The sequence below is a fragment of the Toxorhynchites rutilus genome, chromosome 2, assembly GCF_029784135.1.
Source record: "Toxorhynchites rutilus septentrionalis strain SRP chromosome 2, ASM2978413v1, whole genome shotgun sequence".
NCBI lineage: Eukaryota > Metazoa > Arthropoda > Insecta > Diptera > Culicidae > Toxorhynchites > Toxorhynchites rutilus.
The window spans coordinates 32,727,523-32,755,390 of record NC_073745.1 but is presented as its reverse complement, the minus strand read 5'-3'; the positions used below and the strand labels follow the sequence as shown (position 1 = coordinate 32,755,390).

General features: G+C 40.4%; 1 pseudogene; it reads left to right on the top strand.

Annotated features, from left to right (window-relative positions):
• Nucleotides 1–22,967: 22,967 nt before the first annotated feature.
• On the top strand, nt 22,968–24,330 carry LOC129765651 (uncharacterized; annotated as a pseudogene).
• Nucleotides 24,331–27,868: the final 3,538 nt, after the last annotated feature.

The window sequence follows — 27,868 nt, the reverse complement described above, 5'->3', positions numbered from 1 at the left end:
TGGGGCTGTCCACATACCACGTAGATAGAAAAAGCATAATTTCAGATTCCGTCTATTCAAAATATTTCGAACGACTTGATGAAATTCCATTCTGTATTTCCTCCGAGTTGTTTTTACGTTTCGTTCAACCCAATTGTCGCATTTTAGTTGCTAACTGGCGCAGAACGAGCGATGTTTGAAAGTTCGAATGGATAGATTTGTTTGTTATAACTTTCTTTTTATCTTTATTTCTGTGCTCTCGACGCTTTTTGCACAGATGGACCCACACATATATATATATATATATGCAAAGGAAGGGTTTCCTCTCATTCACCGGAGCCGTTCCGTGGATTCTTTTTCCGGTCGCTGATGCTGGATGTTCTCGCCTAATCCCGGGTGGATGTCCACCATCACGCCGTTGATTCTCCAGTTTCCCGCACCGGCAAACCGCTGAACTCCCGTGTGTCCGGTGTGCGTGTATGCCGTCCTCCCGGAATTCCTTTTCCGTCGCGAGAATTCGTGATTGCCTTCTCCAGCGGTAACCACCGCACAAATCCCCCGCGTAAAGATTCTAACTTTTTGATTTTTGACGTAGGACTACGTCTTTCATTTCTATATCGGGGTGTAAAATCAAAGTTTCGAAAACAAAAGCGTTACGCCGGAGACCGAGGTTTTGAGCGTTAATAGCTCCTAAACAACTGAACGAAATGGTATGATAAACACTTCATTCGAAGGATAAAATGTCTACGCGTTCTATACTTGTTACTTTTTGATCCAAAAACTTGTTTCAATGTCTTAAAATGCCTTAAAATTGCCAATGCCAATGTCTTAAAATGCCTTAATTGCTTAAAACAAGCTATTGAAATCACCAATCGGTATATAAGCGAGCGCCGCTCGTAAACCCACTCAGTTATAATTGAACAGCGATAGAAGCATGTTGTCGCTGTTGTGATGAAGCTATCTTCGTATATCTTCACCGAATTGCTGATCCGCAAGCCACCTTTGCAGCATTTGGTTTGTGGAATTTCTCAGGACATCAAAACCGACTCGCGCTTCCAAAGTTCCGAGGTTATGACGCTGCAGGAGGCCTATTCAAAGATACCAATTTGTGTGCTAAAGGGTGTGTCACATGAAATTGCATCACGGAAAAAACGCTGTAGAAATTTAATTTTTAGGAATTATATCTTCAGCTTTCGCTTATAATCAGATAAGAGTGTATAGATCACGTTGGCCATGCTTCACTGTCAATTTTTCGTAAATTTGGAAAAATGTCGTCAAACGAAAAAGAGCGTCGTGAATTAATCCTGTGCACTCATTTCGAGAATCCGGAGTTGTCACATCGGGACATTGGTAAAATGCTGGGAATCGTCCAATCCACGGTCAGCAGAGTACTAAAACGATACTTCGAGAACCTAACCATCGACCGGAAGGTGAAGAACGGCAAAAATGGATGCTCCGTCAGTGAAAAAGATCACAAGCGCGTAGTTAAGCAGTTAAAACGTGATCCGAGAAGTTCGGTCCGGGATGTCGCCAAAAAGCTGAATTTGTCAAGTTCATTCGTCCAGCGGACCAAGCAGCGGGAGGGCCTGCGTACATACAATGTTCAGAAGGCTCCTAACCGCGACGAAAGGCAAAACATGGTGGGGAAGACGCGTGCCCGGAAGCTGTACACCGGAATACTGACGAAGCCACATTGCCTGGTAATGGACGACGAAACCTACGTCAAAGCTGACGAAACTGCCGGGCCTGTTGTTCTTCTTCGCAGAGGACAAATTCAGCGTTCCGGAGGAGATTCGCAAGCAGAAACTATCCAAGTTTGCCAAAAAATACATGGTGTGGCAAGCGATCTGCTCTTGCGGAAAGCGGAGCGCCCCCTTCGTGATGACCAGCACGGTAAACGGGCAGGTTTACCTTAAGAAGTGCCTACAGAAGCGCCCACTACCACTATTGAAGCAGCACGAGGGCCCGACCATCTTCTGGCCGGATCTCGCTTCGTGCCACTATTCAAAGGATGTGTTGGAGTGGTACGAAGCCAACGGGGTCACCTTCGTGCCAAAGGAAATGAACCCGCCCAACGCGCCAGAGCTTCGCCCAATAGAGAAATATTGGGCGATTATGAAGCAGGCCCTCCGGAAGAACCCAAAAGTTGTCAAATCGTAGGTGGACTTCAAGAGAAAATGGATTTCTGTTCAAAAAAAACTACAACCTGACGTTGTACAGAACCTTATGGACGGGGTAAAGAGGAAGGTGCGAGCATACGGGCTTGGGCTCGAAGTATGAATAAAAAGAAAATGCCAAAAGTTGTTTAATAGTTTTTATTTTACTGTCTAAAATTTTCAAAAGGATCGATCTACTGGGCGAATTTCTACAGCGTTTTTTCCGTGATGCAATTTGATGTGACACACCCTTTATCCATGCAAAACGCGTCACATCATGCCCAAGGACATTCAGCTGACCCGTCGAATCCAAGGAGAGCGTGCTATATTAGCTTATCATATAATCAACGGCCCTTTCCAGCGCTCCAAATTTGATGGATTCAGAAAAGTTTTTTACAGGCCGAACTGAAAGGAATATTTCCGTTTGGATGCCATTCAGCATCGAGAAAATTCCGGAAAGATCTAATCGTTGCTGAAAAATAATCTGCCAGTTCCCCTGGGAATTGAAAAATACATTCATGTGAAAGAGTTTATTTTAATGTTTTCTAACCATATTACACAGCGACCAAATAATTTGATTTCGTAATTTTTCAATCAAGTGTAATTAGCTGGAAAGCCTCTGAAGATTATTGTATTGTATTGTATTATTGTATATTGTATGCGCGCGCAACGGAAAATGTTTCGTATCGCGAAAATTATATAATTTTCAATCGATTATTGCTCAGTCGCCGAAAGTTTCAAACTCAGAGAGTTCATTCCCCTCCAGTTTGCCTTCCAAATTGCCATCGTAAACCACACCTTCTCTCGATTCAATCACGCACGAAAAGCATACTTAAGCGATATTCTGGTGGTGAAACCCATTCATTTTTCGTGAGGACATCGACAAGACAACATCGTTACTGAATGAGCTGAACGAGCTGGACGGCGAGGGATCATTACCTGACCTGACCTGACCTGAAATGCAATCAGTTTGTTTTAACTGTGAGGGAGCGCAGAAAAGCCGATCGATCAGAAGGAGAAGAGAAGGTGACCAAGAGGATATCAGCATCGAAAAACGGTTCCCCGTGAAGACATCGAAGTAGCCGCCACACACACATACACGCGCGCAACTCTTTTCGTTTGCTGGTTATCGAGAAGAAACCTGGAAAAAAGTGATCGTTGCTGAAAAATAATCTGCAAGTTCCCCTTGGAATTAAAAATTACATTCAAGCGAGTTTATTTGAATGTTTTCTATCCATATAATACTGCGACCACATGTATTTGGTTTTGTGATTTGTCAATCAAGTGCAGTTAGCAGGAAAGCTTCTGAAGATTATTCTTCAGAACAAGGTTTTTTGTATCCAATATTGAATGCATAAAACCTTGAGCCTCCAACGTAGCGCTCTCGTTTTCGAAGTTCCCCAAATATTTATTTATTCATTCATTCAGAATGGATTTAGATTCATCTTCAAACAAATGATCTCTAAATCAACGATAGTCCTACGTCACCCTTGCGGTTATACCATAGATATAACCCACTTCCTGTTTTTATCGATCTAAACACTGCCAAAAAGTTCTAGCCACTCGTGAAGCACAAATATACTCGACCGCTCCAATCGAGCATTCAAACTGAAAAGAGTTCTCTTCGTTTTTTTGTGACAAATCGCTCTCTCTGTCATTCGGTGGTTTTCTTTGTGCAGGGGTGTGCTGCATGTGTGCCATAGTTTTATAGTAATGCATTCTATTATTACATAGAGCCCAAAACGCAACATGCTTCGTACGAAACCAAGAATACGAATGAGGCATACTTTCGAACGTTTTGTATTCGTACGAAAACAAGAATAAGGCCGAGAACAAATTTAAATATATCAGTAGATGTTCTAACTAATGCCTTGAAAACGTGTACAAAACGGTTAGTAGCGCAAAAGTTTGTATCTGTGAAAGACAAAGTGCGCTATAGATATTCAAAATCGATTAACCCATTACTACCCAGGTGTACAAGAACATGATCCAAATGGCATGAAACTTTCTAGTCCATCTAGGTTTGTCCCGAAACGGGAGGGAAACGCAATATTTTGGTTTGGAGTTCTTTGGAAGTTGAGATATTCATACGCTGAGCCGATACAGTATCAGAAATGGAAATCATTTGAATATCGAACAAAACGGTTTTATTTCATAAAATTCAACTTCAACAACCATTTTCATATATTGAACTCCCGGCCCCTTTAGGCTGACGCCATATGAGCCTTAATAAAATATATATTTTGGATAAAAAAAAAACATTTTCATGGTTTATTAGCACTTTCGTGTACAGCCGTTCCACGCATAATTGTCCCACTGTTCATAGGGATTGCATAGAACATAGTACAGTTTTGCGTAAAACGGCAGTGTATCGGATTTAGTATCACTGAGTATGGTACCGGAAAACACACTCCGAAGGGTGCAAACCCAATTCACACTTCAAGCAAATATACGTCGTACATCGGTTGCAATACGCACACCTTCGTTGGGTACCAGTTGGATTCGTATTAATGAAATGATTTATTCCGTCAAATCTAACTTCCGATGACTTCGAGTATTTAGGCTTAATCTGCATGAACTCGATCCTTTCTGGATTTATGTCACTCATCCGAATTTAGGGTCATTTTTTCCCAGTGTTTGGCTCTCCGCTTCTTCCTGCTGCCCGAGGAGCATTCTTGTGATTGGCCTCGTTCAATGTTGCTCTCGACATTCACTTGTTTGCCAAAACATTTTTTGTTTGAAAACACTTGAGCAATTTTGAAAAAACCTTTCCGAAAAATCACTGTCCGCATAACAGACGTAGTTCCATACAGCTTTCCTACATCGTTCGAAAATCAACAATTATAAGTATTATGTGCTGTAAGCTAAATCTACATTTGAATCACATTCTTTGTAGAGTCCAAACATTTCTGTCACGATAGTGTCTTATTACTTAGTGTTTCCTAATAGATGAATTTAGGAAATCATCGAAACGCTACTCATATAATTGCTATTTTCGTTACACTACACTGCGATGAACAAAAAGAAGCAATTGTGTTTTTTAATGTTATAATTACCTACATTTCTGCATTTGAATCTTCAAGTAGATAATGAAACAATTAGATCAGTAGTAAAATTAAAATAATATTGGTTTTTAGTATTATAACTCCTCGGATTCGGCATCGAATTATTCCACATATTCAGCATTTACTCATACCGTTGGTGTAAGTCACTCCACCATCTTTATGCGATTGATCGTGATATCGGTAAATCATTTTTTTTTTTTTTTATCCAAAATATATATTTTTATTAAGGCTCATATAGCGTCAACCTGACGGGGCCGGGAGTTCAATATTTCGACAATGTTTGCCTTATAACTATGTTAGTAATATGTAACCGATTACTCGCGGTTGGCTCGAGGTTAGTATTACAAGTGTTTTCGTAATTGTGATGTTGCTGTCTCCAATGCTCTGTACGTGTGTCCGACACGGGATACTTCCTATTGGGATGCAGCTGACCATTAATCAGCAACGCCCCCCTAGTCTGTACCCCATATCTAGCGTGGTGCGTCTTCTCGAGGAATCCAGGATAGAATGGTCACTAGCCGGCGCAATCATCAGCTCGTGTAGAGTTGTCATGAGCGGTACAACCTTTGGCTTTTTTTTTTTTGGAATCATCAGTGGACTGCACAACCTTCGGCCCGTGTATCTGTAAAGAGTGTGTGTATGTATTGCCGCGACTAAGTAAAAGTTTATAGATCGGATAGGAGGGATGCGAAACAGGGACACAACGAAGGAAACATCATTAAACGTTGACATCGGCGTTTCTGAGGAACAGGTATAGATGAAGCAGAAGATCAGGATCACGGCTACCTAAGATATCCCGGACGGGGATATCCGATTGTCTGCCTTTTGCTCTCAGTGCTCTAGAGAGCTGAGAGCGAGCAGCATGGAACCGGATACACGACCAGACAATATGCTCGATGTCGTGGTAGCCATCGCCACAATCACAAAGATTGTTTGCTGCGAGCCCAATGCGATAGAGATGCGCGTTTAGGTTGTAGTGATTGGACATAAGCCGAGATATCACGCGAATGAAATCACGACCGACATTCAATCCCTTAAACCAAGCTTTCGTCGAAACCTTAGGGATAATCGTGTGTAACCAACGACCGAACTCATCTTCACTCCACATGCGCTGCCAACTAACGAGTGTGTCCTGACGAGGAATGTGAAAAAATTCGTTATAAGCAATTTGCCTTTCAAAAAGTGTGCCTTCTGAAGCGCCCACCTTAGCTAGCGAGTCCGCTTTCTCATTCCCCGGAATCGAGCAATGAGAGGGAACCCATGCTAAGGTAATCTTGAATAATTTTTCGACCAAAACACTCAATAGATGTCTTATTCTTGTTAGGAAATAAGATGAGCGTTTATCAACTTTCATTGAGCGGATTGCCTCTATTGAGCTGAGACTGTCTGAAAAAATAAAATACTGGTCGATGGGCAATGTTTCAATGATCCCTAAAGCGTAGTATATCGCACCCAGTTCAGCGACATACACGGAACAAGGATCTTTGAGTTTGAAAGAGGCACTGGAATTTTCATTGAAGATGCCGAAGCCAGTGGACCCGTTTATGCATGAACCGTCAGTAAAGAACATTTTATCAGATCTAACTATGCCCCCATATTCTGCCGAAAATATCGGCGGAATAGAATCTGAGCGTAGATGATCTGGGATTCCATGGATTTTTTGTCGCATGGACAGATCAAAAATGACAGAGGAATTGCAGAAGTATGGGAAGCAAACTTGGTTGGAGATGCCCGGTGAAGGGTGCACTTCATGGGTAAGGTACTCATGGTATAAAGACATAAAACTTGACTGAGGAGTCAGTTGGAGTAGATTTTCGAAGTTATCAATCACCAATGGATTCATGATCTTGCAACGGATGAGAAATCTGTAGGATAATTCTGTGAACCGAAGAGTAAGCGGGGGTACTCCTGCCAAAACTTCGAGACTCATCGTATGTGTCGAATGCAAACACCCCATGGCTATACGCAAGCAACGATATTGTATCCTCTCCAGCTTGAGAATATGAATCCTGGCAGCTGATCGGAAGCAAAAACTGCCATATTCTAACACTGATAATATCGTTGTTTTGTACAACTGAATGAGGTCTCCTGGATGGGCGCCCCACCATGTTCCGGTTATTGTTTGGAGAAAATTGATTCTTTGCTGGCATTTCTGTTTCAAATACGCAATGTGTATTCCCCAGGTACATTTAGAGTCAAAATATACTCCAAGGTATTTGAAAAACATCGAGTGCCTGATCGCTTTGCCGGATAGGTGAAGCTGGAATTGGGAGGGTTCGTGCTTCCTAGAAAAAACGACCATTTCGGTTTTCTCCGTAGAGAATTCGATACCCAGCTTGAGAGCCCACGTGAACAGGTTGTTCAGGGTATCTTGCAAGGATTTTTGCAGAACGGCGGGATTAGTACCCGTGATGGAAATAACTCCATCGTCTGCAAGTTGTCTCAAAGTGCAATCTCTAGTTAGACAATCATCTATATCATTGACGTAAAAACTGTACAAGAGGGGGCTTAGGCAGGAGCCTTGTGGTAGGCCCATAAAACTGTAACGAGAAGATTTCAAGCTGCCATGATTGAAAAACATGTGCTTTTCTGAGAGTAAATTGTACAGAAAATTATTCAGAATTGGCGAAAGTCCACGATTATGAAGTTTCTCTGAGAGAATTTCCATGGAAACTGAATCAAATGCCCCTTTGATATCGAGAAAAACGGAAGCCATTTGTTCTTTGCGAGCAAATGCGATTTGGATTTCAGAAGATAGCAGCGCGAGACAATCATTCGTCCCTTTACCTCGGCGGAAGCCAAACTGCGTATTTGACAGCAAATTGTTCGTTTCAACCCACTTGTCCAAACGAAGTAGAATCATTTTCTCTAACAATTTACGAATACAGGATAACATTGCAATCGGCCTATACGAATTGTGATCGCAAGCCGGCTTGTTGGGTTTTCGTATGGCTATCACTCTCACTTGTCTCCAGTCATGCGGGACTCTATTCAGCTCCAGAAACTTGTTGAACAAGTTCAGCAAACGCTGTTTTGCCAAGTCGGGAAGATTCTTCAATAAGTTGAATTTAATCTTGTCCGACCCCGGAGCTGAATTGTTACATGAGAGAAGTGCAATTGAGAATTCTACCATCGAAAAATTCTCATAATCGCCTTGGAGCGAAATGTCGCGTACGACGTTTTGTGCAGGAACGGAATCGGGACAAACCTTTCTTGCAAATTTGAAAATCCAACAGTCAGAGTATTCCTCACTTTCATTTGTATGGTTCCAGCCACGCATTCTCCTAGCCGTATTCCAAAGAGTGCTCATAGCTGTCTCCCTTGACAAACCATTGACGAACTTCCGCCAATATCCACGCTTTTTTGCTTTAATCAGACCTTTTAGTTTGGCTTCTAGAGCTTGGTACATTCGAAACCATTCCACTAATCCAGTTTTCCTGAATTTTTTGAAAGCGGATGATTTTTCAAGGTAGACCTTTGAACACTCCTTGTCCCACCAAAGTGATGGAGGACGACGTCGGAAAGTGGTAGCAGGAACACGTTTCTTTTGAGCTTGAAGTGCGCTATCGTAAATCAAACTCGATATGAAGTTATACTCTTCGAGTGGAGGAAGTTCATGCATTGAAACAAGTGCTTCAGATATTATTTCTGCAAATTTTCTCCAGTCAATATTTTTCGTGAGGTCATACGCAATATCGACTGACTCACGAGAACCTGATTCATTGGCGATCGATAAAATTATTGGCAGGTGATCACTACCGTGGGGATCTTGGATTAGCTTCCATGTACAATCCAGGGATAATGAAGAAGAGCAAAGTGATATGTCTAGCATACTTGCCCGTGCAGGAGGGTTGGCTATCCTAGTTGCTTCCCCTGTATTTAAAACTGTCATGTTGAAGTTGTCGCACAGATCATAAATCAACGTGGCACGGTTGTCATCGTAGAGTGATCCCCATGCTGTTCCATGGGAGTTGAAATCACCTAAGATTAACCGCGGCTCCGGCATTGCCTCGATAGTATCAAAGAACTGATGGCGGCCTACCGTAGTTCTGGGAGGGATATATATCGAAGCAATGCAGAGGTCTTTGCCATTGATTTGTGTCTGGCAAGCGACAACTTCAATGCCTGTCATCGATGGGAGAGTGACTCTATAGAAGGAGTGACATTTTTTAATCCCCAATAGTACGCCACCAAACGAGTCATTTCGATCGAGGCGAATAATGTTGAAATCGTGGAAATTCAGCTCATCGGCTGAAGAAAGCCATGTTTCACAGAGAGAAAATACATCACAGTTAGAGCTGTGAACTAAAAATTTAAACTGATCTAGTTTAGGAATGATGCTTCTGCAATTCCACTGTATTACAGTGGTCAAATCCTTGACCTCTTGCACTGAATCAGGCATCGAGGGAAATGAACGCTGCTAAAAAACCACATTTTTCTTTCAAAAATGTTCTCACAATCGGAAGCAAACATAATACTATGCTTTTAAGAGGGTCATTTATATTTAGAGCATTTAAAATGTTGTCCACCAGGTCAGAAAGCGCAAGCAAACCAGATTGTGGCTGTTGCCTCGACCGCGAAAATGGAACAGACGGGGTGGGTGCTGCTCCGGGCAGTGCTGAGGACCCCTGGTGCGTAGAAGAACCGCTTAAACCAGGAGGTACTTGCTTCGGTTTATTCTCAGCACGTTCAATTCGAGTTTTCATTCCAACTTGGGAAGTTTCGGTCGTCTTTCTGGGGAGTGAAGGAAAAGAAGTAATTTTTCTTTTCCTGACGGCACCCTGCGATGTACCGGAACTTCCTGCATTGGGAGCGTCAGCAACAGGCTCGTCGTTCTGCAGAATGGAGTAGGGATTGTCCTGAGTCGTTGGAACGGAACTCTTAAGCATTTCTGCATAAGTCCGCTTGGAACGTTCCTTTAAGGAACGCTTGATTTTTTCCCCTCGTTGTTTGTACACCGGGCATTGAATAATATCATGAGGAGTCCCGCCGCAATGAAGACACTTGTGCTCTTTCGCGCAAGGATTCTCATCATGGCTCTCTCCACAATCTGCGCAACGTTTTTTATTGCAACAATAGTCGGCCGTGTGACCGAGTTGCATACATTTGTTGCATTTCATTACCCGGGGTACAAACAACCGAACAGGTAAACGAAGTGCACCTATTGCAACGTAGTTTGGAAGGGCGGAACCCTCAAAAGTCACACGAAAAGAGTTTGTCCGATTGAGAACCCTTTTGTCATTTTTTTGTGACACAGATTTCAGTCGATCGCATGCAAGAATCTTCACAGTTTTTAGTGAAGAGTTCTTGAAGCGACCGACACCATCGATAATCTCTTTTCGAGTCAAACCCTTTTCGGTTATTACGCCGTCTATTTCGACGTTGCAACAGGGCACGTATACGCGATACTCAATCGCAAAGAGGTCGCAGCGCGTGATTTCGTTCGCTTGGGTCCTGCTTGAGACGACAACTCGTAGTTTGTCTGGCCCCATCCGTGTAATCTCGGTAACTGCAAAAAACTTCTGAGTAAGTTCCTTCGAGATACGAATGACATTGAGAGGTTTAGATTTTCGTCTAAAGTATACAATGAATGGGCCTTTGGAGCCTCTAGGGTATTCTTTTGGACGAAAATCCTGTTTTTCTTCAATGTCCTCATCTTCGGAACTTCCAACTTCATATACAGAAGTTTCTTCCTCAATTTCTGCTTCATCTTCCTGCTCTTCAGGAGGAGGATCGGCATCGGAAATATTCAATGGCGTCGATGGGGGATCCTTCCCGCCCTCAGCCATATCAAAAAAAATCGGTCAACTGTTCGATATGAACAGAATATAATGATAATCAAAATAAATAAATAAGTGAAAAAAAATTTTTTTATAAGGTTATGATGCGAATATTAAATTCAATTTATTTTATGTTAAATAAAATGATAAAATGAAAAAAAAATCCAATGAAAGTTCAACGGTATATAAGAAATAATGATCACCCCTAATGCCAACGTTTGCCGATTTGGTTAACACAAAGTTGAACAATGGTGTAAATCGTGCACAGAAGGTAGAAGGAATGATGGGGAAACAAAAGAAAAATAAATTTCTACTTGCCGCGGCTGTGTGGCGTGTGTGATGAATGTGTCTGATTTGGATCCTCAACGCGCACCACTTTAAACTTCGCTCCACTCGCAAGCGCAACCGGTGAAAAAGAACACTATTATTCGATGTGTAAAAAACACCTTTGTTTGATCGATTAAAAACTTGTCCGATCTGCTTGCGAGTTGTCGAACCAATGAATGTCGGTAAATCATGTTGCTAAAATTACCATCATTGCAGATTGTCTTTACAAATTATTTGAAAAAACACGAATCTGCTGTTCTTATCATATCCCAGAGTAATAAAGGAAAAAGTATTATCATAGACTCGCAACAAATCCAGAGCATCTTTCCCAGCAATTTCACTAAATTTCCTTCAAATCTTCTTGATTTTATCCGAGAACAACTGAAACTACCGACGGAGACGTTTTGACTATTATCAAAAATGCAAATACTAACGCAACAGACAGAGTAACCTGGTGATTACGTCTAGCTATGCGAACAAATGTTTATTGAAACGATTGGTTGTCCGCATAAATAGACGCAAGCGTTTTCCAAATGGAAAAAAAGTTGATGGGTCTGAGCCTAGGGGCACGGACGGGATCTTGACATAGGACTGTGATTGTGTGTAGTAATTGCATTTAAAATGAGTTTTTCATCGTTCAAAATTTGTTTTTTTTCTCTTTTGATACATCAAATGGATGCCCTGAAAAACCGTTTCATGTATGTACTTGTATCCTTCAAGCGGGTTAGATGACATAACATGGTAAAATTCGGTACCGCATTCTGTTCAAAATGTACACAAAAATACCATTAAAGCCATTTCTTCTGTTTATTTAATCATGCAGAAGAAGACAAAGAGTCATCATGTATCATTTTAGAACACAAGACCTACATAAATATAAGCCTGAGTCAAATCAATCTATGACAACAAAAATATATTATAGATAAAAATAGCATTATCTCCTTCGTTATCACGTTGTCCGGAACATTGATTGTAATAACTGTATAGCCCTGTAAGATCGCGACTACTCAAGCTATCATAATCTGATTTACGTGGGTATACCCTTCCGATCTTCTAAATCAGCAGCCATTCAAATTCATTTATTGCATTTTTACATAACCAAACAACATACTCGATATTATGACATCCTGGACCACAATTACACAAATTGTTAGTAGTGAGATCTACACGATAAAAACATGAATTGAGCACAAATTGATTGGACAACATACAATATAATATGAAATTAATGCCTATTATCGGTACATGGAGAATAATTCTCGCGTAACTTTTGAAAAGGTCCTATGTAACAAATGTAAACAAATCGAGTTAATGGATGCACGCTATTAGTTTTCAATCACTGAATGTATTACAAAAACAATCGTTTTTGTAAAAAAAATTTTGTAAAATGGAGGATCTCCAGAGATGGAGATCTCCGATAATGAATCTCATACAAGATCTGGGAAAAAACATAAACGAGTCCCTCATAAGGAAGATAATTCTTTTGGGGACGAATCCGCTCATCCTTCCAAGCCCCCCTCTAAGAAAATAGCAAGTCTCCCTTCTGAACCGACTGTTACTTCCACTCCCCCTCTCCCATCATCGATTTCGCTTCCCCCTTCTGATGCTTCCGATCCAACCCAATCCTCGTCCTCGTCCTCATCCTCATCCTCATCCTCGTCCTCGTCCTCGTCTTCCCCCTCTGTTGTCTCCGCTCCACGTGTCAGAGTTTATCCAGAAGATGCACCTGGAACTGGCCCTTGGGTTGTTTTCCTCCGGCCAAAACCGAAAGGAAAAAACCTTAACGTGATTCAGATCATGAAAGATCTGGCCAGATACACTTCTGTATCTGAAATTCGCAGGGTTAGACCGAACAAATTGCGAGTTGTCGTGAATGAACGGAAACACGCAAACGAGATTGTTGCTGATCAACATTTCACTCTCGAATATCGAACATTTATACCCTCCCATAACGTAGAAATTGAGGGGGTGATAACTGAAACGGGTCTGACGAGCGAACAAATAAAAGCAGAAGGAAAAGGCAAGTTCAAGAAGCTCCCCTCAATGGAAGTGAAAATCTTGGACTGTCGCCAACTCGGGAAACTTTCCCATGATGGGGACCAAACTAAATTTACGCCGTCCGACTCGTTCCGAGTCACCTTTGCTGGTGCCGCCCTCCCTGACTACGTTATGGTGGACAAATTGAGACTACCTGTGCGACTCTTCGTGCCAAAGCCCATGACTTGCAACAAATGCAAGTCAGTTGGTCACACTTCGGATTATTGTGCCAACAAGGAGCGCTGTGCCACTTGCGGAGAGCAACATGAGGGGAAATCCTGCAGTGCGACTGAGCATAAATGTCCATATTGCGGGGGATCCCCACACGAGCTCTCAGTTTGTGAAAATTACAAGAGTCGTTGGGAGAAACAGAAGCGCTCTTTGAAGGAACGCTCGAAACGCACTTTTGCGGATATTTTAAAGGGCGCTTCTCCACTGGCCCAACAACAACAACCAATCAACACACAAAATGTCTTCGCCACGTTGCCCGTTGACGAAATAGAAGCGGACACAGCTAACGGGGGCACACCGTTCATTTTCCAAGGGAATCCCCGGCGCAAAAATGTGACCACTCCCAAAGTTCAAGGACAAGCCCCTCCGGTGATACCCCCTGTTAGCATGCCTAAAAAATCGAGTGCAGCGGACAAGCAAAATCAGGTTCCTCCTGGTTTCCGTGGGAATAATTCACCTTCGAATGGCCCAGCCCAGGGGACATCAAAAACCACAACTGTCCCTGTTTTTCCGTCCAGTTCAACTTCCCAATCGGGATTTATAAAGTTGTCTGACCTTTTGGATCAAATCTTCAAGTGTTTTAATGTTTCCGACTCCATCAGAACCCTTGTCATCTCAATGCTTTCAGTATTAAAGACAATTTTGCAACAATTGATGCAAACATGGCCCCTCCTTGCAATGATTATCTCTCTTGATGTCTAATTCAAATAGAGAGGTCGGAGATATCACTGTTTTACAGTGGAATTGTCGTAGTCTTATCCCAAAATTGGATACATTCAAAATTTTAATTCATAACTACAATTGTGATGTTTTTGCTCTGTCCGAAACTTGGCTTTCTTCGCGAGATGATATCTCTTTCCACGATTTTAATATTATACGCTTGGACCGTGATGATAGATACGGAAGGGTGCTTTTGGGGATCAATAAGTGCCACTCATTTTTTAGAATTGACCTTCCAACTATTGGAGGGATCGAAGCTGTTATTTGTCATGCAAACATCAGAGGCAAAAACCTCTGTATTGTCAGCTTGTATTGGCCTCCGAGAGCTGCGGTTAGCCGCAAGCAACTTGTTGACATGTGCTCACTCCTTCCTGAGCCACGATTGATCTTGGGAGACTTCAACTCTCACGGAACTGCCTGGGGGGAACAGTACGACGACAATCGTTCATTGTTGATATATGACCTTTGTAACAGCTTCAATATGACCGTTTTGAACACTGGGGAAACAACACGTGTACCTAAACCTCCTGCTAACCCAAGTGCTCTTGACCTCTCGCTTTGCTCGAATTCACTATCGTTAGATTGCAAGTGGAATGTAATCCAGAACCCCAACGGTAGTGATCACTTGCCAATCAAAATTTCCATCACCATTGGGTCGAATTCTTCTGAATCTATAAACATGGCATATGACCTCACAAGACACATTGACTGGAAAAAATATGCGGACGCGATTGCTCTAGCCATCAATTCCAGAGATGGTTTACCTCCATTGGAGGAGTATAACTTCCTTTCTCGTTTGATCTATGACAGCGCGGTTCGCGCTCAAACGAAACCCATCCCAGGTTCCACTATTCGTCGAAGGCCTCCCAATCTATGGTGGGATAGCCAGTGTTCCAAGCTTTATGTAGAAAAATCGAATGCATTTAAAGCTTTTCGGAAACGTGGAACCCCTGAAAATTTTCAAACGTATTTTGCGCTTGAAGATCAATTTAAAAACTTAATCAAAGGGAAAAAACGTGCTTATTGGTGAAATTTCGTGGGAGGTTTGTCACGAGAAACGTCAATGAAAAAATTATGGAAAGTGGCTCGAAACATGAGAAATCGCTCTTCAACGAATGAAAGCGAAGAATATTCACATCGATGGATTTTTAATTTTGCACGGAAGGTTTGTCCTGATTCCGCTCCTGTGCAAAAAATTGTTCGAGATATACCACAAGATAGGTGCGATCTTGATTCCGAGTTTTCGATGGTAGAATTCTCTCTTGCTCTGCTTTCATGTAACAATTCTGCTCCGGGATCGGATAGAATTAAGTTCAACTTGCTGAAAAACCTCCCTGATGTGGCGAAACATCGCTTGTTGAATTTATTCAATCGGTTTCTGGAGAATAATATTGTTCCAGATGATTGGAGACAAGTACGAGTTATAGCTATTCAAAAACCCGGAAAACCCGCGTCCGACTTCAATTCGTACCGCCCAATAGCAATGCTGTCTTGTATACGGAAATTGTTGGAGAAAATGATCTTGTTTCGCCTTGATCGATGGGTTGAAACGAATGGCCTACTCTCAGATACACAATATGGGTTCCGCAGGGGCAAGGGGACAAATGATTGTCTTGCGTTGCTTTCTTCAGAAATTCAAATGGCTTACGCCGAAAAAAAACAAATGGCTTCAGTATTCTTGGACATAAAGGGGGCCTTCGATTCTGTTTCAATAGAGGTTTTGTCGGACAAATTACACTCTCGGGGTCTGCCGCCTCTATTGAATAATATGTTATATAACTTGCTTTGTGAGAAACATTTGAACTTTTCTCACGGAGATTCGGCAGTAAGTCGGGTCTCTTACATGGGCCTCCCCCAGGGCTCATGTTTAAGCCCCCTTTTGTACAACTTCTATGTAAGCGACATCGACAATTGCCTTACACAAAATTGCAGCCTAAGACAACTTGCAGATGATGGAGTGGTGTCTGTCGTAGGATCAAACGAATCCGACCTGCAAGAACCCTTACAAGATACTTTGAACAATTTTTCAACCTGGGCCATTGGGATAGGGATCGAATTCTCCACGGAGAAAACAGAGATGGTGGTTTTTTCTAGGAAGCATAGACCAGCAAAACCAAAGCTTCAACTGTTGGGTAAACCGATCACTCATGCTATGTCATTCAAGTATCTTGGGGTCTGGTTCGACTCCAAATGTACTTGGGGGCCCCATATTAGGTATCTGAGTAAAAAATGCCAACAAAGAATAAACTTTCTCCGTACAATTACCGGCACCTGGTGGGGAGCCCACCCAGAAGATCTTATAATGTTGTATCGAACAACTATTCTCTCAGTGATGGAGTATGGCAGTTTCTGTTTTCAATCAGCTGCCAAAACACATCTCATTAAACTCGAGCGAATTCAATATCTTTGTCTCCGTATCGCGTTGGGATGTATGCCCTAAACGCATACCATGAGTCTCGAGGTTTTGGCAGGCCTACTCCCACTAAAAGATCGCTTCAATTTATTATCTCTTCGGTTCTTCATCCGGTGTAAGGTCATGAACCCATTGGTGATCGGAAATTTTGAGCAGCTGATCGAGCTAAATTTTCACTCCGGATTCATGAGTTCATATCATGAATTCATCTCCATGCAGGTTGATCCTTCTTCGTATATTCCCAACCGTGTTTGTTTCCCTGACTACATCAATTCCTCTGTGCATTTTGATCTTTCCATGAAGCAAGATATCCATGGATATTCAGATTATCAACGATCGAGGATCGCTCCAACGATCTTCGATGAAAAGTATGGGGGTATCAATTGTGATAATATGTACTTTACTGATGGGTCCACTATGAATGAGTCCACAGGATTTGGAGTGTTCAACGAATTTTTTAGCACCTCACACAGTCTTCAGAATCCTTGCTCAGTGTATATTGCTGAATTGGCAGCAATTCATTGGGCGCTGGACAGCGTCGCCTCACGACCTGTTGAACACTATTACATTGTAACGGATAGTCTTAGCTCTGTCGAAGCTATCCGTTCAGTGAGGCCGGAAAAGCACTCGCCGTACTTCCTTGAGAGAATACGAGAAATTTTGAGTGCTTTATCCAGACGCTGTTATGTCATTACCTTTATCTGGGTCCCTTCACATTGCTCCATTCCGGGTAATGAGAGGGCTGACTCATTAGCGAAGGTAGGTGCAATTGAAGGCGATATTTATCAGCGTCAAATCGCCTTCAACGAATTTTATTCTTTAGTCCGTAAAAATACCATCGCTAACTGGCAACGTAAGTGGAACGAAGATGAATTGGGTCGGTGGCTTCACTCGATTATCCCTAAGGTTAGCCTCAAACCATGGTTCAAAAGTCTGGACTTGAGTCGGGACTTTATTCGCACCTTCTCCCGACTCATGTCCAATCACTGTTCGTTAGATGCACTACTCTTCCGTTTCAATCTTGCCAGCAGCAATCTCTGCGTTTGTGGCCAAGGTTATCACGACATCGAGCACGTTGTTCGGTCGTGCGAGGTGTATCTGGTCGCCGAATCGAATTTAGAAAACTCCCTTCGGGCCCGAGGAAGACAGCCCAATGTGCCGGTGAGAGATGTGTTGGCTCGGTTAGACCTTGATTACATGTCCCATATATATGTTTTCCTTAAAGCTATCGATCTTCGTGTGTGATTGTCCCTATATCCTTATACCCTTCTTCCCTTCCTTTGCGGGTAATTCGTCCCCTTGCTATAAATAGTAGAATAAGGTGAAATGTAAATACACTATAGATATGCGAATAGATTTAAGAATTGAGTGTTCATCAACATTGTTAAAATTTCCTTAAATCCCATCCTTCTCCTAAAAATATGTCACCCTTCTAATCTCGAGTACACCGCGAGTAATCGGTTTTCCACCTTACTAACCATAGATGTAAGAAAATTGTTTATATATATAGTTTTAAAATTATATTTAAGAATTCGGCTCCTTTAAACTTAAGTAACTGAGCCTGTAAAAATAAACGAATTAAAAAAAAAAATCTGAAAACAAATCAAATTTACCATGAATGCGCCTTGAGTTATTCAACCAACAACACAAGAAGTGTGATTTTCTCAATAAAGTCGTCAATTACGTGCGTTCAAATGATATCTTTTATGGAAAATCACACCTCTTACAATAGTGGCCGTCTTAACCCAGGTATGAGTCGAGTAAAATAATTCAATGGAATGCTTAAAAAACATACCGTTTTCTATATAAACACACACAACAGACTTGTGTGTTTACTATTATAACATTGATTTCACGAGAAATGACATATTCATCATTAAAACACTAAATTTTTAGCCCCTAAGTGACATGTTTGATTTTCTCTCAGGGTGTCGACTACCTTGAAAAACATTGAAAATCAGGGAATATCAGAGATTTTGAACAACGTCAGGGAAAATCCGGGAATTTCGTCAGCAATCTGGAAAAAATGAAATTCCGATAATTGGAATTTTAATTACTGCAGTAGGATAACACGAGGTGAGTTAGACATACGGGGTGATTTGGACCACCCCTCTATCTCAAAAAGTACGGCTCAACTTGGATTTTTTATAATGTCATCTCCTTCTATTGTTGAACCGTATGTACCTAACGTAAAAAAACTTTAGTAAAATTCGACAGGTGGAAGGAAACGGTACCCTGAACACAACAATCACTTTGATAGTCAAAAAATGTGAGTTTTCCGATCGTGGTTTTAAGGTATTCCCCGCTGATTAAACATACTTTTCGTGTATTGTACAGTAAAGTTCTGTTCGTCTACAGAAGAGGAACAATTTGATGCAGCGAAACTGTCAGTTTGATAACAATAAATGGAATTAATTGCACATTAATTTTTGCATGTTGTGTGGAGTGACATGGACACGTTTCTGTGGGGTGAATTGGTCCTCCAGGTTTGATGCTTTTCTTTGGTCTAATTGATTCCAGATGCCGCTGAATTACAAAACAGGATGGGCAGACAACGTTGGAAGAAGGGAGAGCTTGAAAGAGCATCGCAGGCCATCAAGAACGGATTTTCTCTGACCAAGCATCGAAAGTGTTTGTGAAAATACTCGAAAAACAGTGAAAAGATCCATGCAGAATTCGAGATGGTCTCAATCCAATTTTTCTGGTCTGGAATCTGGCCAAGATACCTGGTATCGATCCCAGAACACTGATTGTAACATTATCCCAAAATGCTTTACACAAACATAAGTATGTTTTTTTCGATGAAACACACACTGGACCAAATCACCCCACAGACGGTCCAAATCACCCCGCATCAAATTTCAATGTCCAAAAATCATCTCTTTTATTTTATGATATATTTGGCAGTTTGAAGCTTGATATAATGGTTAAACATTATTGATTGAGGGAAAACAAGTGTAGCTCAGTATACAATGTGACATTTTTTATTTAGACCGTATTGGTTTGGAAATATTACGCAATTTGCTTAGGTGCTCCAAATTCCCCCCTTCCCCTAATTACCAATTACCAATACCAACAAAATTGTATTTCACTAGTTTGACTCTCTGTAGGTTCAGAAGGAAAAGGATGTCAGTGGCTTGATCGATTTCTCTTCATCAACTTTTTCTTTGGTTAAGAACTCATCTGCAGAAACGTTCCAATTTGAGATTACTATAAAATCCGATCGATCCGGCCTATCAGAGATGTATGGAGGACTGGGTCAAGCGTTGGCACATGTGTGTTGCCTCTGATGGATCATAATTTGAACGATATATAATAAATTTGCCAGAAATTTAACTCTTTTTTGTTTTATTTTAAAATTCTCGGTTCTTCCTGATCATAGGGTATATGCCAAACTGCGGGAAGCACTCTTTTAACATACGATTTCGTCGAGATCATATTGGGGGTATAAATTGAAAAAATCTAGATTCAATAGCTTATTGCTCATCCAATTGTCGATAGATTTAAGAAAAATGAAAAGCTAAAGCTTTTTTTGAATATACCCAAACTCATCCGCATTTTTGGCATATGCTCACAAAATTTACTCCTTACTCGAACGGTTAAAGAAAGTATGGTACTAAGCTGCTCAAGCAGAACGAAATCACAGAAGATCGTTATCCTATCCCATTCATCCAATCACTTAGTGAAAGTGATAGTGGAACAAGCAATACTACGAGTGTCAAGAAAAAATGGGTGGGTTATATCTATGATATAACCGCAAGGTTCACGTGGGACTACCTTATCGTACCAATCATTTGTTTGTATTGATTGAATTTTTGTTTGAATGAAACAATTCTCGAATTCAATTGAATATTTGCATTATGAGTAAAAAGATTGTATAATTCAATGTACGGTCAATTCATCCATTGTGATAGATTATGTTCTTCGTTACAAGTAAATTTAATGACAGTCCTTTTACGTTTGGTATGATGCCTAGGACAAAATATGTGAACGGAAGAATTCTTTCTGAAGTTTGCAAGTTTGCAATTCCTTCTGAAGTTTGCATCTCTCAAGTGTACGTACTTCTCGAACCGCAAATTTGCTTGATTTGATGAACTTCAGGCACTCAGTTTCGATGTTGACATATACGTCGAACACATATTGATTAATCAATAGGCGTCATCGCAGCAATTGGTTATCAACATCTTGCCTAATCATCAAACGGTATGCGTAGGAATTCAATGAGCAGAAGATATGAAGGCATATCCTTCAATGCAATCTTGAATAACCGAGCCAAAGCGTGGTGTTCGTGCCCGCTTTTGTAATCCGTGTTAGGAAAACACTTTTCGGAGTGCAAAAAAAAACATGCGAGTGCAGAAGTTTCTCCGGAAGACCGTGTTAAGGAAACATATTCTAATCTGCCCAAAGGCAAGCGAGTACGAAAGTACTCGCAGTTTGCATTTATTTGCAGAGCCGATTTCCCCAGACATCTTGGTTTTGAAGTCTGTGTTAGGCAAACACATTTCAGTCGGAACAAAAATGCCCCGACTTGTATGAATTTGCAATGTCAATTTCCTCAGACTCCTTAGTTCTAAAGTCTGTGTTGGGGAAACACATTTCAGTCGGAACAAAAATATTACATAATACATATCAGTCGGAACAAAAATACCCCCGACTTTCATATATTTGCAATGTCGATAATAGCGAATAATAGCGATAGAAGCGTAGAAATATTCCCTATCAATTGATGCAAACATCTTTCCGATCCAGTAAGAAATGTTCGAGTTATAAACATTCGGAATCTTTCATTTTTTCCTGCATGTTCTGTGTTTAGGTTTTCATTTTACCCCCCATATACTCCGGTTAGACGTAGTCCCACGTCAAAACGTTGAAACGAGATATGATACTGTTTCGTACAGGTATGGGCGAAATCGCATCGAAATTCGTTCAACAACACTCACTCACAGATAAAACTCACCCTTCTATTCTCCGTTTAATGCCTCACTTTATTTGAGACAGAAAATAATAACCTATCATATTCGCAAAGCTCATTCACGAATTCAACGGAAAAATACTGTCTCGATTCCGCTCATCTATTCTCAGGGAATTTTGCATTCTCTCATTTGCCTCTCGGAGTGACGTTAGATGGTGAGAGAATCAGATTGGAAACTTTTGCTTGAGCCAGCCAGTGTCTCTCTGATACAGTTTACATTCAATTATCGTACATGCAAAATCGTTTGTTTTTCACTCAAATAGCAGCATCGGAGCATCGATCGCGGCAGTAAAATACAGGCAGGTAATTGAAATCGAGTTGTTTCCTGTTCACTATTGTAATGAAATGTTTTTGTTTATAGTATGAAACGATCTAAGCCAACGCAAAAGACAGTATTAACCCAAGTTATTGGTGTGCGGGAAGGTAGATGCATTTGCATTGCCGATAACAAATGCATTTATGAGCAAAAAGTGTTGAATTATGGGAACTTCAAGCGGCATATTAAAAACAAACATCCAAGTGTTTATGATAGGTTGGGGTTGATATCGTTTGAAGCTGTTGATTCTGATTCATCGACAGTCAACAAAAAACCTAAAAAACTATTAGTGGAAACAGACAAAGGCAAACTGATATTGGGAACCATGCAACTGTTAACTGAAAGTCATATGTCATATAATTTTTTTGAAAAAGGTTCATACAAAACTCTTCTTGAGTCACAGTACGTAGCTGCAGGTCTTCACATTAACAGGAAGACAATCTCAGACTTGGTTGATAAAGCTGCTATTCTGCTGCGTATTTTTGTTAAGAAAGAAATGGAAACAAAATTAATAAGCCTCAAAATTGACAGCGCTTCACGTAAAAATCGCCAAATATTTGGTATTAATGCGCAGTACTATCACAATGGCGAAATGTTATTTCGAAATCTTGGTGAGTTTAAACCGTCTGTAGACACTTCATCAAATTTTGAAAGCATTTTTTCTCAACTATTTCAACTTATTTTTCTCTGCAATTAATTTTTTTCAGCCCTAAAGGAAATGCATTGTCGACAGACGAAGGAAAATCTAACAGAAACATTAGAGTATGTGCTCAACCAATATGGTGTTAAATTGAACCAAATTTATTCTGTCGCCCACGATAATGGTAGCAATATGGTGGCGACAGTTGGATTGTTGAAGAAAATGTTAGAGAAACCTAATTTAAATAACTGCCCACCAATTAATTTGCTCCTTGCTAATGAAGAAGCTTGTGGCATTTTCGAGCATGCTGATGATACTTGTAATGACACGGATGACGACGACGACAACGAAGCTGTATCTAAGTATCAGTTTTGTACTCCATCCAATAGTGCATTACCTGCAAACGATTTTTTTGATAAAAACCGAGAAGAGATACGATTTGTTGCACCAGGCGAAGAAAACGACGACTATGAATTCGAGGGAATACTTGATAGTACGCGATGTGCGGCGCACACGGCTCAATTGGCTGTGTGGGATGTCATACGTCCATACAAAGAACGTATCGCGAAGATCCAAGGCATAGTTGTAAAGCTGCGAAACCGTAAATATCATAAATGTTTCAAAACCTATCGCCAATGATACAAGATGGAATGGAAAGTATCTAATGGTGGCATCCCTACTTAAACAACGGCAATTTTTCAATTTGTTGAAGACAAGTTTTCCCGAAACAGGAGAAATCGTATTATTTCCAAATATTTTCATTTTGTATACCATTTTCATTTTGTAGATCTTACTCAACACTGGCCATTCATCGAGAAGTTTTGTGAAGCCTTTGAACCTGCTTTCATACTTACGCTTAAACTGCAAAAAGTACATTGTGCATTGTCTGAATTTTACACGTATTGGCTACAGTGCCAAGCAAACCTGGATAAATTAAAAGCCAACGAGCTCGCCGTACAATTGTTAGAGACTTTCAAAATACGAGCTCAAAAACTGGTTAGTACATTGCAGTTCAAAGCATGCATGTACTTAGACCCTAGATATAATTTTTTGGGTGCAAGGCGTATATCTACGGAGGACAAAGCGAAAGTTCAGGTAAGAATTGTTTTCGTCATTTGATGAATAACGATTATTTGATAAGAAAAAAGTTAAAATGTATTAGCTTCCTAATTTCACAGACATTTCTCCTCAACTTGCATCATCGACTCAATGACATCGAAGGTATAAGAACAGAGCAGACTCCAGCTAGTGAGCCGCAGGACGATTTGGATATATATATCTCGTCATTTTTTGAAAAAGAGAATATTCCGATGGGACTATCACACTCTATCGACGAATCAGTACTTTCTCAAATCAAAGAACTGGAAATACGGGAGAAAGTACCAATAATTCAGTCCACAATACATGCTGATCCAAATGCTCAATTCGATTTACTTAAGTATTGGGAATCGCAGAAAATAACTTCACCGATACTGTACCGTTTAGCGATGGTAGTTTTAGCAGCCCCTTCTACTCAGGTATCTGTTGAGAGGGCTTCTAGTGGCCTAAAACTAATCCTCACAGACCATCGAACGCGATTAAGTGAAAATTCAGTGGAAAATTTGCTTGTGTTGAAACTCAACTCAGATCTACTTCCTAAAGTTGCTGAAATGTTGAGCAATGACATCGGATTGCAAGCTAATATAAATCTTTAGCTTAGTTACCTAAAACATTACTATATATTTATAATGTATTACCTGAATTGATGCTCAGATAAAATAAACGATTGAAATCATATACAATGATCTATTTGTTCCGCTATTAGTCAATTTCCATTCTATTTTATTTCTTTTGAGACAATTTCCGTTGTCTATTGAAATACGTTGAAGAAAACAGTACGTAATATAGGAATATTATATACTGCATTCCATAGGAAATTCTTAGTTATTATTTTATGTAAAATATTTGATAAAATGCACGTTTCAGTTTTAGACGTTTCAGATTCTGACATTCTTATTTGAGAATCCTTATTGGATTCTTCCCTATATTCTGGTTAGATTATCTCATTAAATCTATTTGTAAAGGGGTGCTGCAATGACACTTTGTAACCTTTTTCAAAGCTTACAAGCTGAGATCACTCGCTTGGTGATAGTTTTGACATCAATGAAAAACAAAATATTGTTTGTAAATATAAATAACCGCACAAGAAGTAATTGAATTATATAAAACAAATTAAATAAAAAAGAAACAGAAACGAATTTCGCAAATCAAATTAAAATTGAATTCAAATTTCTGGCAACCTACTATGAGTTTCGTCGTCACGCAACGTATTCCAAAAACCGGGGAACATGCAGCACGGCAAAAAGAATGATGTGTCGTTAAGTGAGACGGAACTCATTTCGGTTAGCCAATCAGGAGGTAGCACAGTGTAGAGTTATTTGAAAATTCGAACCTAGTTAGCGCAGGGATAACAGGCGGATTTCACTGCTCACATCTCTGCTAAACTCATCAGTGGAGCCGATACCAATACCAGCACAGCATCCAACTGAGCACAAAGCGCGCAATCCACAATTGATGCGTGATGACGCCACGCATCGTACGATCCTTTGTAAGGACGGGATCCGGAATGCTATATAAGGCCCTCTAGCCCACTCGACGCTCTCTTATTCCTGGATTAGCGAAGCAAAAAGTGGTGTTAATTTCGGCAAGTCCAATTTCTTAGTGAATCTAGTGTTAACAGCAATTTAATTGCTTTAGCAAACAGTGGTTTTGTTCAATAAAACATTAACAGTGCGCGAAGATAGTGAGCCTTGCTAGTAAGGCTATTTTCATATAGCCCTGGTCCTCCTCATAGCTAACGTCGAGGCCAGCTAATAGGTGAAGAGGTCGCATCCGGTCGAAGAGTTAGTTAGTCGACACATTTACGTATTTTCCGACCGTGAATGCAAGGTGTCGCGAGTGAACAAAGCCGAGATAATTCCTCTCGGAATGCACATACCGCTATCCAGGTCGCCGAAGGTCGTTCACCAACATACGACCAACCACCATCATCTAATCTTCCGACCAGAGTCGGAATTATAAGACGTAGCAGCCGAAGACGTCCATCTTGCCGGTTGGGAACCGGAAAACGCAGCGCAGCAGATCTCTGAAAGCCGGCACAGCCGCCGGTAATAACTACGTGGTGACGGTATCACAACAACGACGGAAGCAGATATGAGCAGAGCGAGTGAGTCCGTTTAGATCTTTTCAATAAATAAATTGTCATCGGATTCTGGAATAAAGTGTTATTTGATTCGTTTCTATACATTTTGCTTGCGATATTTTCTTGTGTGCACCAAAGAAATTGATTTCAGCTTGATTAGCTCCAGCATAGAGAAGGGACAGGTGAGTTTCCACTAGCGCGTTTTAGTCGACCCTGAGAATAATTGAGTGAGAGTTAGCTTGGCTGGCTTAAGAAGACGTCCGCATCGGAGACGAGTGGAAGTCTTCGTGAGTTACAACTTGCAAAAAAAAATGGATTTGTGTTCGTGATTATTGATTGAACCTGTTTTTTTATAGTTTACATGGTTTCGGGACCAAGGGCGCTATATTTTTTAATATTTTTTACAAAACATCCAAAAATCAGAGATATATTCTTTTTCGTTTTGGAGTTATGATTTTTTTAAATTAACATGTTTTTAGTCCTCGTTCGATATTCCTCTGTGTGAATAGAATTTCATTTTTCTACAAACGTGATATTTTTTCAAAGAGAACTAGCTCATTGAATTTAATTTTATATGTCGATTATCTAAATCGGTTCAGTAGTTCAAAAGTAATGATTTTTTGAAAACGTCATTTTTGGATAAAAGGAGGAAACTGATTTATTTTACTATCGATTAGCTTTGAGAAATCATAATTCAAAAACGAAAAAGAACACATCTCTGATTTTTGAATATATTATGTGAAATTTCCTCAGCTTTTAAGAAAAAATATAAAAAAATACAGCGCCCTTGATCCCGAGACCATGAAAACTATAAAACCAAATATAATCAATAATCATACGAAGATACAATTCATTATTTTTGCAGCTGTAGCATATTTTTCAAAAAAGACCGGCTAGCTGGCTTTAATTTGATATGTCAATCATCCGAATCGATTTAGTAGTTCAAAAGATATGAATTTTTGAAAAAAGTCATTTTTCTAAAAAAGGGGAAAAATTAGATTTTTCGGACCACCCTAAATTGAAATGGACACCCTTATAAAAAAATTTAAAAAAATACGGGTCTGATATTTTGTGTTAACCAAACTTCCACGAAAATCTGAAAACCGCTATATCGTTTTGGCATGGAATGGCTGATATATAATGCTGATGGAGATACAAGGCTTGAATGCTAACAAGGAAGAGAGTAGAAGGGAAAATAAAATAATACATGAACGCAGATTGAGCCTATTTTGAATCAATCGTTATTTTGTTTCGAGCGATCCTTCCAAAGGAGCATTCATGCATCGAATGTTGTTTTCCATTCTTTGTTTTGTTACGTTCACTCTCAGTTCCGATTGTAGATGGTCACATAGTGAAAAAACAGGAAGTGGGTTATATCTATGGTATAACCGCAAGGGTGACGTAGGACTATCGTTGATTTAGAGATCATTTGTTTGAAGTTGAATCTGAATTCATTCTGAATGAAAGAATATTTGGAGAACTTCGAAAACGAGAGCGTTACGTTGCAGGCACAAGGTTTTATGCATCCAATATTGGATACGTAAATATCCTACTGATGGGGAAGAATAATCTTCAGAAGCTATCCTGCTAATTGCGATTGATTGAAAAATCACAGGGGGGTCTCCGTAGCCACGTTGGTTGCGCGTTCGCTTAGTAAGCGATCGATCGTGAGTTCAAAACTCAGGGCCCTCATTGACCATCTTTGTGTTGTTACAGAATAGCTACGTCCACGCAACAATCATCAGCGATGGAGATCGATCCACGGTCAAATAAAGATCGATTCGTCCATACAACTGCTCTGCTCTGCAAGAAACATCGGGCTGCTGTTCTATAAATAACTCAACAATGATCAACAACTGTCTCCGCTGTCCGGTCTAACTGGATAATGGAAGAACAGATAGAAAACTCTTACGCCTAAATGGCTACTGTGTAAATGTGTACCATTTGCAATGGTATAGTAGGGAATAGTCTAACGTCGAAAAATGGCAACTGTGTAATGTGCTAATTATAGATATGATAAACATGTGACATGTACACGATTAAAATTCGGC